This window comes from Solanum verrucosum, unplaced genomic scaffold, assembly GCF_900185275.1.
Source record: "Solanum verrucosum unplaced genomic scaffold, falcon-dt-bn FXZP01000151.1, whole genome shotgun sequence".
Classification (NCBI taxonomy): Eukaryota; Viridiplantae; Streptophyta; class Magnoliopsida; order Solanales; family Solanaceae; genus Solanum; species Solanum verrucosum.
Window position 1 is genome coordinate 2,988 of NW_026020202.1, and position 15,302 is coordinate 18,289.

At 39.3% G+C, this 15,302-nt stretch overlaps 1 pseudogene; it reads left to right on the plus strand.

Annotated features, from left to right (window-relative positions):
* Nucleotides 1-1,000: 1,000 nt before the first annotated feature.
* LOC125830038 (rRNA 2'-O-methyltransferase fibrillarin 2-like) lies at nt 1,001-1,945 on the plus strand (annotated as a pseudogene).
* Nucleotides 1,946-15,302: the final 13,357 nt, after the last annotated feature.

The following is a 15,302-nucleotide window of genomic DNA, read 5'->3' on the forward strand; positions in this document are numbered from 1 at the left end:
TAAACCTCTTTTGCGACCTTCCGCAACCTAGTCCTAGTAACTCTTTAGAGACGAGTGTGACATGGTCTTAGAATAGAGTTAGAGACCACTGACAATCTGGTCCTAGAATAGCTCTAGCGACCATAACAAACTGGTCCTAGAGTTGTTTTAGGACGAACAACAACCTAGTCCTAAAATTGTTTTAAGGACGAGCATCATTCTAGTCCTAGCTTATTTCATTAGAGACGAGCAACAATTTTGGTCCTAGATTGACCTTTACAGACAGTCAATAATTATGGTCTCTAACTTATCACCATTGATCCTACAACCATTGATATCACAAGAATCTAACAAATATCAAATTAATTACAACTAAAAATCTGGATACAAAAGATGATATAGAAAGGATTGTAGGGCGATAGAAATAAAAATTGCAATTGATTACAATAAATTTGGGGAGCATCACATGATGTAAATTCAATATTTGCTTAATTATCAAAAAAACTTAGATATCAGTCAAGGTTTTCATAACATTCTTAGCAAAGTAAGAATGAGTTGGTCCATCTTCTAAGCTAGTATCTTCACTGAAGAATGAACAAAAGTTGAGCAAACAAACTTAAAGTTTAGTCTTTGTCATGTGATATCCAGAAACATCTCTACAAAATCTGCAAGAAATAAGAAAAAAATCTATTAGAAAAACTTTCAGATACATCAATCAAGAATCAACATCTATTTTAGAGAAGCACACCTAAATGCATTTTGTCAAAAAATGAAATAAAATGGATAGGAAAGATAGCTTAAGAGACGAGCTAGATGAACAACAACGTGGCAGAAAAATGTAAAACAGAGAAATTAGCAGCAATGTTATGTTGCAGCTGTGCAGGAAATTTTACGTTAAGCAGATATATACACCCGACACTTACCAATAAGACTCTCTAGGCGATTCAGCATTAGGGTTTATAGCTCTACTTGATAACTCTTCTCTGCTTCCATCAATTTCCAGCAGCAGCAGCAACAGCCAATGGTTGCACCAACTAGAGGTCGTGGTGGTGGTGGATTCAGGGGCGGTAGAGGAGATGGAGAGGACGAGGTGGCACAGGTGGTTGCAGTGGTGGAAGAGGGGGTTTTGGAAGCGGAGAAAGTGGGATGAAACGAGGAGGTGAAAGATGGGGTAGAGGAGACAGAGGTGGAAGAGGTGGAGGAAGGGGATGTGGAGGAATGAAGGGTGGTAGTAAGGTTTGGTGGAGCCTCATAGACATGAAGGTGTGTTCATTGCTAAGGGCAAAGGAAAATGCTCTTTGTACTAAGAATTTGGTACCCGGTGAAAGCTGTCTACAATGAAAAGAAAAATCTCTGTTCAGAATGAAGATGGAACAAAGGTTGAATACAGAGTGTGGAATCCTTTCCGTTCTAAGTTAGCAGCTGCAATTCTTGGAGGAGTTGATGACATCTGGATTAAACCAGGTGCTCGTGTCCTTTACCTGGGTGCTGCTTCAGGAAAACAATATCTCATGTCTCAGACCTTGGTTGGTCCTGATGGGGTTGTATATGTTGCTGAATTTTCTCACAGAAGTAGAAGGGACTTGCTTAACATGGCTAAGAAAACTTACTAATGTTATTCCCATTATCGAGGATGCTAGACACCCAACCAAATACAGAATGTTGGTTGGAATGGTGGATGTGATATTTTTTATGTTGCTCAGCCTGATCAGGCAAGAATTTTAGCTCTAATGCATCATACTTCTTGAAAGCTGGGGGTAACTTTGTTATCTCAATCAAGGCAAACTGTATTGATTCAACAGTGCCAGTGGATATCGTATTTGCTCAGGAAGTGAAGAAGCTACAAGCTGAGCAGTTTAAACTAGTAGAGCAGGTTACTCTTGAACCTTTTGAAAGAAACCATGCTTGTGTTGTTGGTACCTATTGTGTACCAAAAGAAGCAAAAGGCTGCTGCCTAGAAATTTAAGATTATGATTTTTGTTAAACAATATTTTGTAGGAGGTTTGTTACAGACATTATCGACACTATTATATTTGATGAAAGTGTAATGAAAAAAAAAGCCTCTCTAGGCGCACGATAAACGCGAATTGTTATCTTACACATGGTGGCCGAAATGGCAAGAGGGAGGATGAGAAAAGCCAGTATCAAGAAGCCATTGATGTATTTTAAACAACAAGGAAAAAAATGTGAACCAGAAAAAAAATAACAGTTGGTATAAATACGATATCGGAAGCACAACTGATAACACCGGAGGACGAGCTGAACTGTTTACAAAGTCTACAATTTGGAAGTTTTGACCCAGCTCAGATCCGTCCAATTGCTGAAGGAGAGGAAATGGATTTAGGGGTGAAATCACTTGTTAAGTTGAAACCAAATGAGGGTGAAGAAATGGTATAGAGATGGCTGTTCGAGGACTTCAGTTCTCAGATGCAGATTTGTGGGGAGATTTGTACTGAATTGTCTAAACATTAGAGAATTTTGTAATGAATGTGTGGATGATGAGGGTTACTGTATATTGCACCTATTAATGAATGATGCACGATGAGGTTACTGTATATTTAGGTTTGAATCTATTGAAGATAAGGATGCTGCAAGCAGGACCATACACATTCTTTAACAAAACCGTTAATACTCCAAAATCCTAGAGGCTAGGAAATTTCTAAGGAATATGGACGAAACCATTGCAGAAGCTAAACAAAATACCCTGATTTATATGCTTCAAAGTGCACTTTTTTTATATCCATAACATTGATAGCTAAAAAAAACAGTTTGGATGAGGGGAAAGTCAGCCAATGGAACAGTGGCCTTTGCTACCTGAAAAGGCAAGGATCGTCACTCCGAAGAGCAATGAAATAGAGATAAGTGAGAAGAGCCAGGGGTGCACATCGTCGAGCACAACAACATCAGTTCCTAATACATCAGTACCTGAAGTGCTTATTTATGGCTATATTGACTTGGTACTGCTATTTGCAAAATGTCTGATTAGAAGCAAGAAATTCCCATTGGCGTGCTCCTATATTCATAGAAATGTCATGGCATGTTTCAAATCACAAGAGGCCGCATGAAAAAGATTAACATATATTATACTATATGATAGAAGCATGTAAATAAGAGCTGAAGGGGAAAAAAACTAAGATGACCATTAATTTTCTCATTTTTTACTCAAAAGTTTTGGCTGAGCTGTTTGAAACGTGCTTTTTTAGATATATTTGGTAGTATTAAATTTGATTGTTTTGAACATTTATGAAAATGTGATTCTAGCTCAAATTCAGAAAGTGACTACTAATTTTGAAAAGACCTTGTGTACATGGGACTTGCAGAAGCAGCCTATAAGGCATAGGGAAACCCCTACTACAAATCTGTGTAGGTATGAACTTAAGCTAGGGAGCTGCCGAAGAAGGTTAGAGTCAAGGATCCTAAAGGAAGAGAAGTTGAGCAAGCAGTGACTTACGACTGGGTGAAGGAAAGTGATACAATCAAGGTTCTAAAAGTAGATTCAGACAATCATGATGGAACATAGCAGATCAACTGGACACAAGTTAAGCCGGATGAACAAGAATTTGGCAGAACACAATAAAACAGAAAAGCTGGCAGCAGTGTTGCAGTAGTGTAGAAAATTTAATTCAGTAGGCATACCTGGAAATTTTCAGAAGCAAAATGTACCTTTACTAACCATTCTCATTTTTTTATTGTCTACTCCACTTGGGACATTCATAAGAGACTGTTGGATTGACTTGTCCTTCACATATTTTGCTACAACAATTGAAACATGAGTTCAGTTATTATCTACAAGCTTGATCTCTATTTCTGAACAATATGTTCCTAAGTTATAAAAACACTCTAAGGTACTTGATTATAGATTCTTTATCTATTACAATTAATTGCTAGCGACTGTAGATAAACTTCTAAAATAAGAAACATTAGCTATATGGACAAGAACACACGACATATTAGGTAGCACTATATAATATGAATCATGTGTATATTTATTACCTCAATGGCTGCCCACATATGATTCAACTTTTCTTGCGTAATATCATGCCACGATGATACTCCCAAGGGACAAATATTACGATCACAAACAAGTTTTCCCAAATGCCTCTAAAATAGATTGCTATTTGTTCCAACCTAGAGGAGCAATCAGAAAAGAGAATGTTATCCTCTATTCATTGCTACAAGCTACGAAGTTTTATGTACTTTGTGAAACACATAATCGCTAGAACCACACATGGAGTTAGCCCCACGAAATTCATAAGACAAACTTTCCGGAACACAAAAATACCTCACATGTAGTTATAAGCCGCTGGAAATTCATATAGAATTAAATTCTAATGCCAAATAAATCAATTTTGTTCTTTTTAGGTTCATCATGATGCTTCGCCTCTTTAAATTTGACGAAGCGACAAATATCACACGCCTATATTTCTCTTGCTTAATAAGTTATATGGAAAAGGTATGGACCTTATAGATACAATACATTTGTTTGCGAGTCTCGCCTCTCCTAATTAACAGAAGCATTACTATTATGTAAGTATATCTTACTTTAAAAGTTACATGTAAGAGGTCTACTTCTTATTTCACTCACAAAATATCAACATCGAAGAAAAAAAATTAGTATATGTTCTTAGCGAAATAATTAGACTTTTCAAATAAAATATGCACTCTATAAAACAAATTGTATAATCTTCAGGCACATACAACAGTTAAAAAAATTGAATAACTATTAGAAACTCAACCCGATAATCTTTCACAGATTGTACATAAGAAAACAGATCAGATCAAGAAACTTTTAACCTATCTAATGTTAGAAAAGAGAAAGAACAAGAGAAGAGTAACTTAAATTAAACAACAAAAAATCCAAGTACAGTTTATGAAATTCGAAACAATAGAAACTTTATTAGAAGAGTGGTCACAAAATCGAGTCACTATTAGAAACTCAACCCAATAGTCATTCACAGATTGTACATAAGAAAACAGATCATATTAAAAGAAGCTTTTAACCTATCTAATGTTAGAAAAGAGGAAGAACAAGAAGAAGAGTAACTTAAATAAAAACAATAAAAAATCCATGTACAGTTTATGGAATTCGAAACAATAGAAACTTTATTAGAAGAAGAACTAAATTACCTGTACGATCTGTTTCACCGAGCAGTTCAGCATCAATTCTATACGATAGAAGACAAAGTTGCGATGGAAAGTACTTTGATGTTGAAATTGGCCGTCGGACGTTGTAGATGAGAAGAACGATCGACTGTTGATGAATAGATCGACTATATGCTGCTATAGGGAAGCTGCGACCAGCAGCAGACAAAGAGTTTTTTTTTTGCGTTTTTACGTTTTGCTTTAGATTTTAGAAAAGAGTAGGGTTTTTCCTTTTTGGCTAAAAATAACTGGCGCCTAAATTTTGGTGAGTTTTTTAATACTTTAGTATTATATTTTGGCTGAAAGTTGGGCTCTAAGTTTTTTAATTGAATTTGGGACAAGTTAATATGTTATTTAGGGACCGGATTAAGTATCTTCGCAATAGAATATACAAATAAGGACCGGAATATAATCTCGTCCCAATACATATATCTTTAGAGACGGGATTAGAAGCTCATCCCTAAATGTTGGTCTTAAGTAACAGTTTTTCTTGTAGTGGTCGTTTTATTTCGTACCTTAAGGCAAGAAAGTTAGTTTCAAGGGTTGTATCTATCACTTAGTCCGAGTTCATGACTCTAGTGTTGAGATACCTTATTTTCAGTCAGTTCCTATAGTAAGAGAGTTTCCAGAAGTTTTTCCTGATGATCTACCCGGAATTCCTCCTGAGAGAGAAATAGATTTCGGCATAGATCTCATTCCAGATACTCGTCCTATCTCTATTCCGCCTATAGAATGGCACCAGCAGAGTTGAAAGAGTTGAAAGAGCAGTTGAAAGATCTCTAGAGAAGGGTTTCATTCGACCGAGTGTCTCACCTTGGGGTGCTCCGGTTTTGTTTGTGAGAAAGAAAGATGGTTCCCTTAGATGTGTATAGATTACCGCCAGTTGAATAAGGTTACCATCAAGAATAAGTACCCTCTTCCGAGGATTGATGATCTTTTCGATCAGCTTCAGGGTGCCACTTGTTTTTCAAGATTGACCTCAGATCAGGTATCACAGTTAAGGTAAGGGAACGTGATATTCCAAAGACAGCTTTCAGAACCAGGTATGGTCATTATGAGTTTTTGGTCATGTCCTTTGGTTTGACCAATGCGCCTGCAGCTTTCATGGATTTGATGAATAGAGTCTTCAAACCTTATTTAGATATGTTTGTTATTGTCTTTATTGATGATATACTAATCTATTCAAGGAATGAAGAAGATCATGCTAGTCATCTCAGAACAGTTCTTCAGACTTTGAAAGACAGGGAGTTGTATGCCAAGTTCTCTAAGTGTGAGTTTTGGCTTAAGTCTGTGGCGTTCCTAGGCCACATTGTGTCCGGTGATGGAATTAAAAATTGATACTCGGAAAATTGAGGCAGTGCAGAATTGGCCTAGACCCACATCTCCAACTAAAATTAGGAGTTTCTTGGGATTAGCTGGCTATTATAGAAGGTTTGTTGAAGGGTTCTCGACTATTTCATCTCCTTTGACGAAGTTGACTCAGAAGGCAGTGAAATTTCAATGGTCTGAAGCTTGTGAGAAAAGCTTTCAGGAATTGAAAAAGAGATTGATTACTGCTCCAGTTTTGACGCTACCAGAAGGTACTCAAGGTTTTGTGGTGTATTGTGATGCATCTAGAGTTGGTTTGGGTTGTGTTTTAATGCAGAATGACAAAGTTATAGCTTATGCCTCCAGACAGTTGAAGGTTCATGAGAGGAACTACCCAACCCATGACTTAGAGCTAGCTGCTGTAGTATTTGCTTTAAAGATATGGCGTCATTACTTGTATGGTGTGCATGTCGACATATTCACTGATCACAAGAGCCTTCAATATGTGCTTACTCAGAGAGAGCTTAATCTCAGACAGAGGAGGTGGTTAGAGTTACTCAAGGATTATGACCTGAGTATTCTTTACCACCCAGGTAAGGCTAACGTCGTTGCTGATTCTTTAAGCAGGTTGTCTGTGGGTAGCACCGCCCATATTGAAGAAGGAAGAAGAAAGTTAGCAAAAGATGTGCACAGACTGGCATGCCTGGGAGTCAGCTTCACAGATTCCGCAGAAGGAGTTATAGCGGTAACGAGCAGGGCCGAGTCATCATTAATGTCGGAAGTGAAAGAAAAGCAAGATCAAGATCCCATTTTGCTCGAGTTGAAGGCAAATGTTCAGAAGCAAAGAGTATTAGCTTTTGAACAAGGGGGAGATGGTGTATTAAGATATCAAGGTAGAATGTGTGTACCTATGGTAGATGGACTCTAAGAAAAGATTATGGAGGAAGCTCATAGTTCCCGATATTCCGTTCATCCAGGTTCCACCAAGATGTATCGTGATTTGCGTGAAGTTTATTGGTGGAATGGCATGAAGAGGGGCATTGCTGAGTTTGTTGCTAAGTGTCCAAATTGCCAACAAGTGAAAGTTGAACACCAAAGGCCCGGTGGTTTGGCTCAGAGGATAGAACTTCCAGAGTGGAAGTGGGAGATGATCAATATGGATTTCATCATAGGGTTGCCGAGGTCTCGCAGACAGCATGATTCCATTTGGGTAATTGTCGACCGAATGACAAAGTCAGCTCATTTTCTACCGGTAAAGACTACCAATACAGCAGAAGATTATGCCAAGTTGTATGTTCAAGAGATAGTGAGACTTCATGGAGTCCCAATCTCCATTATTTCAGATAGAGGTGCACAGTTTACTGCACAGTTCTGGAAATCTTTTCAGAAAGGCTTGGGTTCGAAAGTGAACTTAAGTACTGCATTTCATCCTCAGACTGATGGGCAAGCAGAACACACTATTCAGACCTTAGAGGATATGTTAAGGGCTTGTGTAATCGATTTCAAAGGTAGTTGGGATGATCACCTACCTCTAATTGAATTTGCCTACAATAACAGTTATCACGCTAGCATCCAGATGGCTCCGTATGAAGCTCTTTATGGGAGAAGATGTAGATCTCCTATTGGATAGTTTGAGGTTGGTGAAGCACAGTTGATAGGACCAGATTTAGTTTACCAAGCTATGGAGAAAGTGAAAGTGATTCAAGAGAGGTTGAAAGCGGCACAGAGTCGTCATAAATCCTACACTGATGTTAGGAGAAGGGCATTAGAGTTTGAAGTAGATGATTGGGTATATTTGAAGGTTTCACCCATGAAAGGCGTTATGAGGTTTGGTAAGAAGGGGAGACTTAGTCCTCGGTACATTGGACCTTACCGCATAGCCAAGAGGGTTGGCAATGTTGCTTATGAGTTGGAGTTGCCACAGGAACTAGCAGTGGTTCATCCGGTATTTCACATCTCCATGTTGAAGAAGTGCATAGGCGATCCTTCATTGATCCTGCTGACTGAAAGTATTAAGATCAATGATAACTTATCTTATGAGGAGGTTCCTGTTCAAATCTTGGATCGTCAAGTCCGTAGGTTGAGAACGAAAGATGTAGCCTCAGTTAAGGTCCTATGGAGGAACCAATTTGTTGAGGAAGCAACTTGGGAAGCCGAAGAAGACATGAAGAAGAGATATCCATATCTCTTTGAATCCGCAGATCAAGGTATTAATTTCCTTCTTAGTGCTCTTTAAAATATAATGGGCATGTTGTCGTTGTTGTTGTAGTTGTTGTTGTTGTTTGCATAATTGCTTGTTGGGTGTTTGAGTTAGATGTTACACCCTTAGTTTTGTAAGAGCAACCTCATTCGAGGACGAATGTTCCCAAGGGGGAGATATTGTAACATCCGGCAATATGAAATAATTGAAGAGGCTTAGAATTGGAAATTTTCATTTTTTTGGAAAGAATTTAAAGTTTTGGAAATTTTGGCTAAGTATGGAAAATGTGAAATTTTGGCCAACTTTGAACAGCCATAAATTCTAGCTCAGGATGAGTTAGGTGGAATTCCAGTTATGGTTGCAAAGTTCGTGGAACGACCTTTCCAACGCCACCGAGTTTGCTCGATTCCGAGTTCGTATGAGAGAGTTATGACCTTTGAAAGTTGGGCAGTTGATAAGGAAATCCGTCCGGGAATCTTTAAGGGCATTTTAGTCTTTTCCCTAGCCAATTCTTTTGAGCTCATATTGTTGTATTAGAATGATCTTTGGATCATTTTTGTCCCTTTTTGAAGAGAAAGAGTTAGGGTTCTTGAGATTTAAGAAGAGGAGAAGGAGAAGGAGAAGAAGAGAAGGAAGAGGAGCTTAGTCAAGATCGTTGTGGATTTTCGTCGGGGGTGATCCCTATTAAAGGTATGTGAGTTTTTCGTGTGGGTTGATCCTTTCCCCCACACACACCTAGTTTATTATATGATTGAGAAAAGATTGGAAAAGTTGTTGAAGTTGTTAAAGTTGGTGAAGTTGGTGAAGTTGTTAGTTGTTGTTGATGTTGTGGATTGTGTAGTTGAAACCTATTGTATGTTGAGGGAATTATGATTCTAAGAGTTATGACCATTGGAGGTTGATTCACATCTTTTCGCAGCAAATATCTGGGCTGTCGATCCCCATCTATGGGCGTGACCTACGGACCGTAGATCAATCGACGGTCCGTACTGGTCAACCGTCGATCAAGACAGAAGTTGGTTTTTGGGGCGTCGATCTACGGGTCCGACCCAAGGTCCGTAGCTCGATCCACGGACCGTAAGTCAGGACCGTAGGTCAACACTTAGTCTTTTTCTTAAATAAATTCTGGGAAAAATCTCTGACGCGATCTACGGACCTACAGTACGGACCGTAGGTTCATCTACGGTCCGTCAATGGCTTCCGTAGATGCCGCCTGTGTCACCAGAAATCTAAAGTCTCAGCCAAGTTCCCCATTCCTTTTCTCACTTTCTCAAGCAAGTTCCAAAGTATTATTACCTATGTTTTATGGTTGTTTCCGACACTCCATAGTGCGTCTAAGAGTTCAAGAATCCCTCCATAACATGTGATCGAACACCTTGAATTCATAATTCCGATTCAAGGAAAGATGGTTCCAAGTCAAGTGAAGTTAGCAGTCAAGTTAAGTCAAGAGTTTAAAGTTGAGTTCAGTCTCAAAGTTATTAGGGAACTATGTATTCCCAAAGAAGTTTTAAAGAAATGTTTTTACAATTGAACAAGGTTGGAAACTGAGATTTCCAAAGGGGCCTTCGGGCTAGTTTTTGAGTAATTATCTCATATCAGCAGGAATAAATATGTTTTAAAAACATAAGAGCCAGTACATTTTTGGGAGTAGTATCGAGCACCGAATTGGGGGAGCGTTCCAAAGAACCCACAGCCCCCATAGAACCATGTTAGCCACCATGGGTAGAAAAGGATCATGCTTTCTAGATGAATCCTTTTCAGATTAGACTAGTGGATCCATTAGGCAGTTCAGGTCTTATACCTTTGGCCGGGTATAAGATGCTCTGGCAGCGTGAGGTCGATCGCTGTATCATCACTATAGCTCTTATGTGATGGTTGTCGGTTAGAGAAACTCCCACAGCAGTTATTGTATTTTCATACTCAGAGATTATTGTATTTTTATATACATCAGTTCATTGTATTTCTATATACTTTTCAGGCTTATTGTATCTTTGTATACACACAGAGTTTATAGCATGTTTTAAACAGTCTTTCTTTATATCACACTTGTTTTAAATTGCCTTATATTGAAAGAAGTCAGTCAGGTTGAGTTGAGTTGAGCCAGGTAAGCTATTCAGTTTCTTCCAGACTTTTCCTTCTAGCCGATGTTGCTTAGTTTTCCAGCTTGCATACTCGTACATTCCATGTACTGATGCCAGTTGGCCTGCATCGTTTCATGATGCAGATTCAGGTATCCCAGATCAGCAGCCTGCACGTCGTTGATCCAACTGAGCACTCCAGAGTCAGTGGTGAGCCTCCTTGCATTCCGGATGGCTCAATTATTGAGTGTTCTTAGTTTTGATTTTATTAGGATGTTGCGGGGTCTGTCCCAACATCCATCTCAGTATTTTTAGAGGCTTCATAGACAGACAGTCAGTCAGCTAGTTTGAGTCTCCTATATATATATGTAAATATTCTATTTTGAGATTTGAGCTGCCTTTATGGCCATATTTTATAAGTTAAGTTGTTTTGTAATATTGCATTGCTTTGAGTTATTCTGTTGAGTTAGGTTTCCGCTGAGTTAAGAAAGCCAGGCCAAGGGTTCGCTTGGGGCCAGCAATGGTCTCCGAGTGCCGGTCCCGCCCAGGGTGTAGGCTCGGGGCGTGACAGAAGCACAGGTGGAAACAACATTTAAGTATCCTGAGGAAGAGAAAAGCTGCCTTTGGTTGGCAAATGTCTGATATTCATGGTATCAGTCCCGCATTGTACATGCATAAAATCTACATGGAGGAAGGGTATAAGCCAAGTGCACAACACCAACGGAGATTTAATCCAGTGATGAAGGATGTGGTAAGAAAAAAAGGTGATCAAGTGGTTAGATGCGGGGATCATGTACCCCATATCAGATAGTAAATAAGTGAGTCCGGTACAGTGTGTGCCCAAGAATGGCGGAATGACGGTGGTAACTAATGAGAAGAATGAATTGATCCCCACAAGGACAGTAACTGGGTGGTGTATCTGCATGGACTACAGGAAGTTAAATGATGCCACTAGAAAGGACCATTACCCAGTGCCTTTTATTGATCAGATGTTGGATAGATTGACAGGGCAAGAATATTATTGCTTCCTGGGGTGCATGATATAATACCATCTTATCCATAAACACCTCAACAAAATCCTCCACCATATCATGGAAGATTGCCATCATGCATCTCTGAAATGTCGCCAGTGCATTGCATAATCTGAATGGCATGTGCTTGAATGCATAGGTGCCATACGGACAAGTGAAGGTAGTCTTCTCCTGGTCCTCTGGTGCAATAACAATCTGATTATAACCTGAGTAGCCATCCAGGAAGCAATAATATTCTTGCCCTGCCAATCTATCGAACATCTGATTAATAAAAGGCATCGGGTAATGGTCCTTTCTAGTGGCATCATTCAACATCCTGTAGTCCATGCAGATACGCCACCCAGTTACTATCCTTGTGGGGATCAATTCATTCTTCTCATTAGTTACCACTGTCATTCCGCCATTCTTGGGCACACATTGTACCAGATTCACCCATTTACTATCTGATATGGGGTACACAATCCCTGCATCTAACCACTTGATCACCTCTTTTCTTACCACATCCTTCATCACTGGATTCAGTCTCCGTTGGTGTTATGCACTTGGCTTATGCCCTTCCTCCATGTATATTTTATGCATGCACAATGCGGGGCTGATAACATGAATATCAGACATTTGCCAACCCAATGCTGATTTTCTCTTCCTTAGGATACTTAATGCTGCTTCCACCTGTGCTTTAGACAATGCTGCAGACAAAATAACTGGTAAAGTTTTATCTTCACCCAAAAATGCGTACCTAAGGTGGGCTGGCAATTCTTTTAACTCCAGCTTGGGTGCTTCTTCAATGGAGGGCTTGGGTGGAGGACCCAACACTCTGTTCAAAGGCTCCCAGTGATCTCTTGATGTGTCTACAAGTGCTACATCAAGAAATTGTACCATTTCCTGTGCCTCAGCATCCCCATAGATATCATCTCCTACTAGCACTTGCTCTAACGGGTCCTTGGACGCAACATATCGAGCCTCTGTCTCAAGATCTATAACCGTTATTGCAGACAACTCTTCATATATAGGTGGGAGCTTCAATGCCTTGTACACATCGAAAACCTCCACTTTATCATGTGCCCGCATAGTGAGTTACCTAGCTGCTACATCTATCATGGCACGCCCTGTAGCCAAGAAAGGTCTTTCTAAGATGAATGAGACCTCAGGATCTGGCTCAAAATTTAGCACTACGAAGTCTACTGGGAATATCAACGATCCCACTTGCACTAAGACATCCTCTACAACACCCTCAGGCCTAGCAATAGATATATCAGCCAACTGTAAGATGATGGTAGTGGGTGTAAGACTACCCAACCCCAACTTTTTATACCACGAATTTGGCATCAAATTTATGTTGGCTTGTAGATCACACAATCCTCGCGCATGGATGCTCTGCCCTATAGTGATCTGGACCGTAAAGCTACCCGGATCTTTCAATTTGGTGGGCAACTTATTTTGGATTCGGGAGCTGCACTTTCAATAAGTGCTACAGTCTCATATTCAATCAGCCTCCTTTTGTTTGCCACTATCTCCTTCACATATTTAGCATACCTAAGTATACTATGCAAAAAATCTACCAATGACAAGTTAATATGAACTTGTTTCAAAAGAGAGAGAAACTTACCAAATTATTCATCCTCCTTCTGTTTCTTGAACTTTTGAGGGAATGGAGGGGGTGGTTTCACTATTGGTTGCACTTTTTCTTCTTGTCCAACAACCTCACTTTCCTTAGGTTCACACTCTTTACTCACAGATTCAATATTTCTCTTCTTTGGAGCCAACTCCTCCAACTGCAAACCACTGCGCGTACGTACCGCATTTACCTACTTGGGATTTGGATCAGTGTTTCCCGACAAACCTCCTTGCGGTCGTGAGTTCTGGGCGCTAGCAAACTGTTCGAATCGTTTCTCCAGATTATAGCTAGCTGATTATTTCTCACATCAACAACTAACTAAGCTTGATCAACCATAATCTTTTTTCAGCATCTCTTCCATGCTCATGTTACTAAACTGCTTATTTGGCTGCTCCCATGAGGCCTGTTGTTGATACCCATGTGCATTTCCCTGGGTCTATATTGATTTTGACCTTGGGCCTGATTTTGATAACCTCCCCATGAGAAATTTGGATGGTTACGCCAACTAGGATTATAAGAATTTCCATAGTTTTGCTGGCCTCCTCCTCGTTGTGCATTCCCTACAAAATTCACAAAATCCGGGTTTGCACCGCATACCTCCGCACTATGATCACCACCTCCACAAATTTCACACCAAGTTGGTGGTTGTTGGACTACATTCACCTAAGCAGGCTGTTGTCCCAATGATAGATTGCTGAAGTGGGTGTTCATCATGTTTTGCATCGCAACAATTGTGTTGTTAAAGCAGTCACTGCCAAGTGTTTTGGGAAGCGAGAAGCGGAAAAAAGTGACGAGCCCTGAAGTGAGAAGCGAAGCACACTTTTTTTAAGTAAAGCGATATTTAGTATAAAAAAATAAATAAATAAAATAACTGAATATAGGTAATATATTCTTAGATTAAAAGTAAATAGATAGTCAATAATCCTCATAAGTCATAACATATAAAGCAAAAACATAGTTAAATCACAAAAGGATCAAACTCCTATTCTTCAATAAGATCCTCAAACTCTTCAAGTGCCATAACCAAGGGTTCTACTTGGTCATCTTCTTCTTCATCATCAGAGGTCTCATCAACAAGGTTTCCACTTGAACTGGAACCTCTAGCTCCTCTTTCCTTGCCCCTTAAAGTACTCCCCCTAAAACCATAAATATTCTCCTCAACACCACTTGCCATAGAAACATCACCATAAGTGAGACTTTCTCCTTCGTACACTTCTTCATCTTGGTGATCTTGGGTGCTCCGGTTAACCATTCATTAGCCTCATCAATACTATCCAACAAAATTGGATCAATGGTATTACGAGCATTGTAACGATGCACCAATGTTCTATTATATTTGATGAACACTAGATCATTGAGGCGTGTCAACTCAAGCCTATTTCTCTTTTTACTATGAATCTGCACATAGTAGAAAGTAATTAATAGGAGGACATAGGATGATTAAGATACCATTTAATTTAGTAATAATGTAATGTAGTTTCTCACATGTTCATACACGCTCCAATTTCTCTCACAACCGGATGCACTACAAGTTAAACTTTGCACTGTAATAGTAAACTGTTGCAAGTTTGGGACATTATGACCATATTGCATCCACCATTCAACTGTAGAAGAGTTATTTTAAAAGATGTGTAATAACTTAAAAGTTGAAGCTTTAAACACAATTAAAAGATGAAATTCTCACCTGGTGACCTTAAGGTTCTAGCTCTAATGGCTGATTTAATTCCAAGTTGCCCATCAGCTTTCATGTACACACCAAGCTCCTCCCCTATTTTGTCTTGCAAATTTTTATCTGGGATCATCCTCTCAACACATTTATGATATCCCTGCCACACTTCTTCAGTTAAAGTCTTCATGTCATTATTTTTATAATAGAGCCTTGGGTTCAAAATGTGTCCTGCTGCATGCAAAGGTTGATGAAGTTGATCTGTCCTCCTTGCATCAATGAT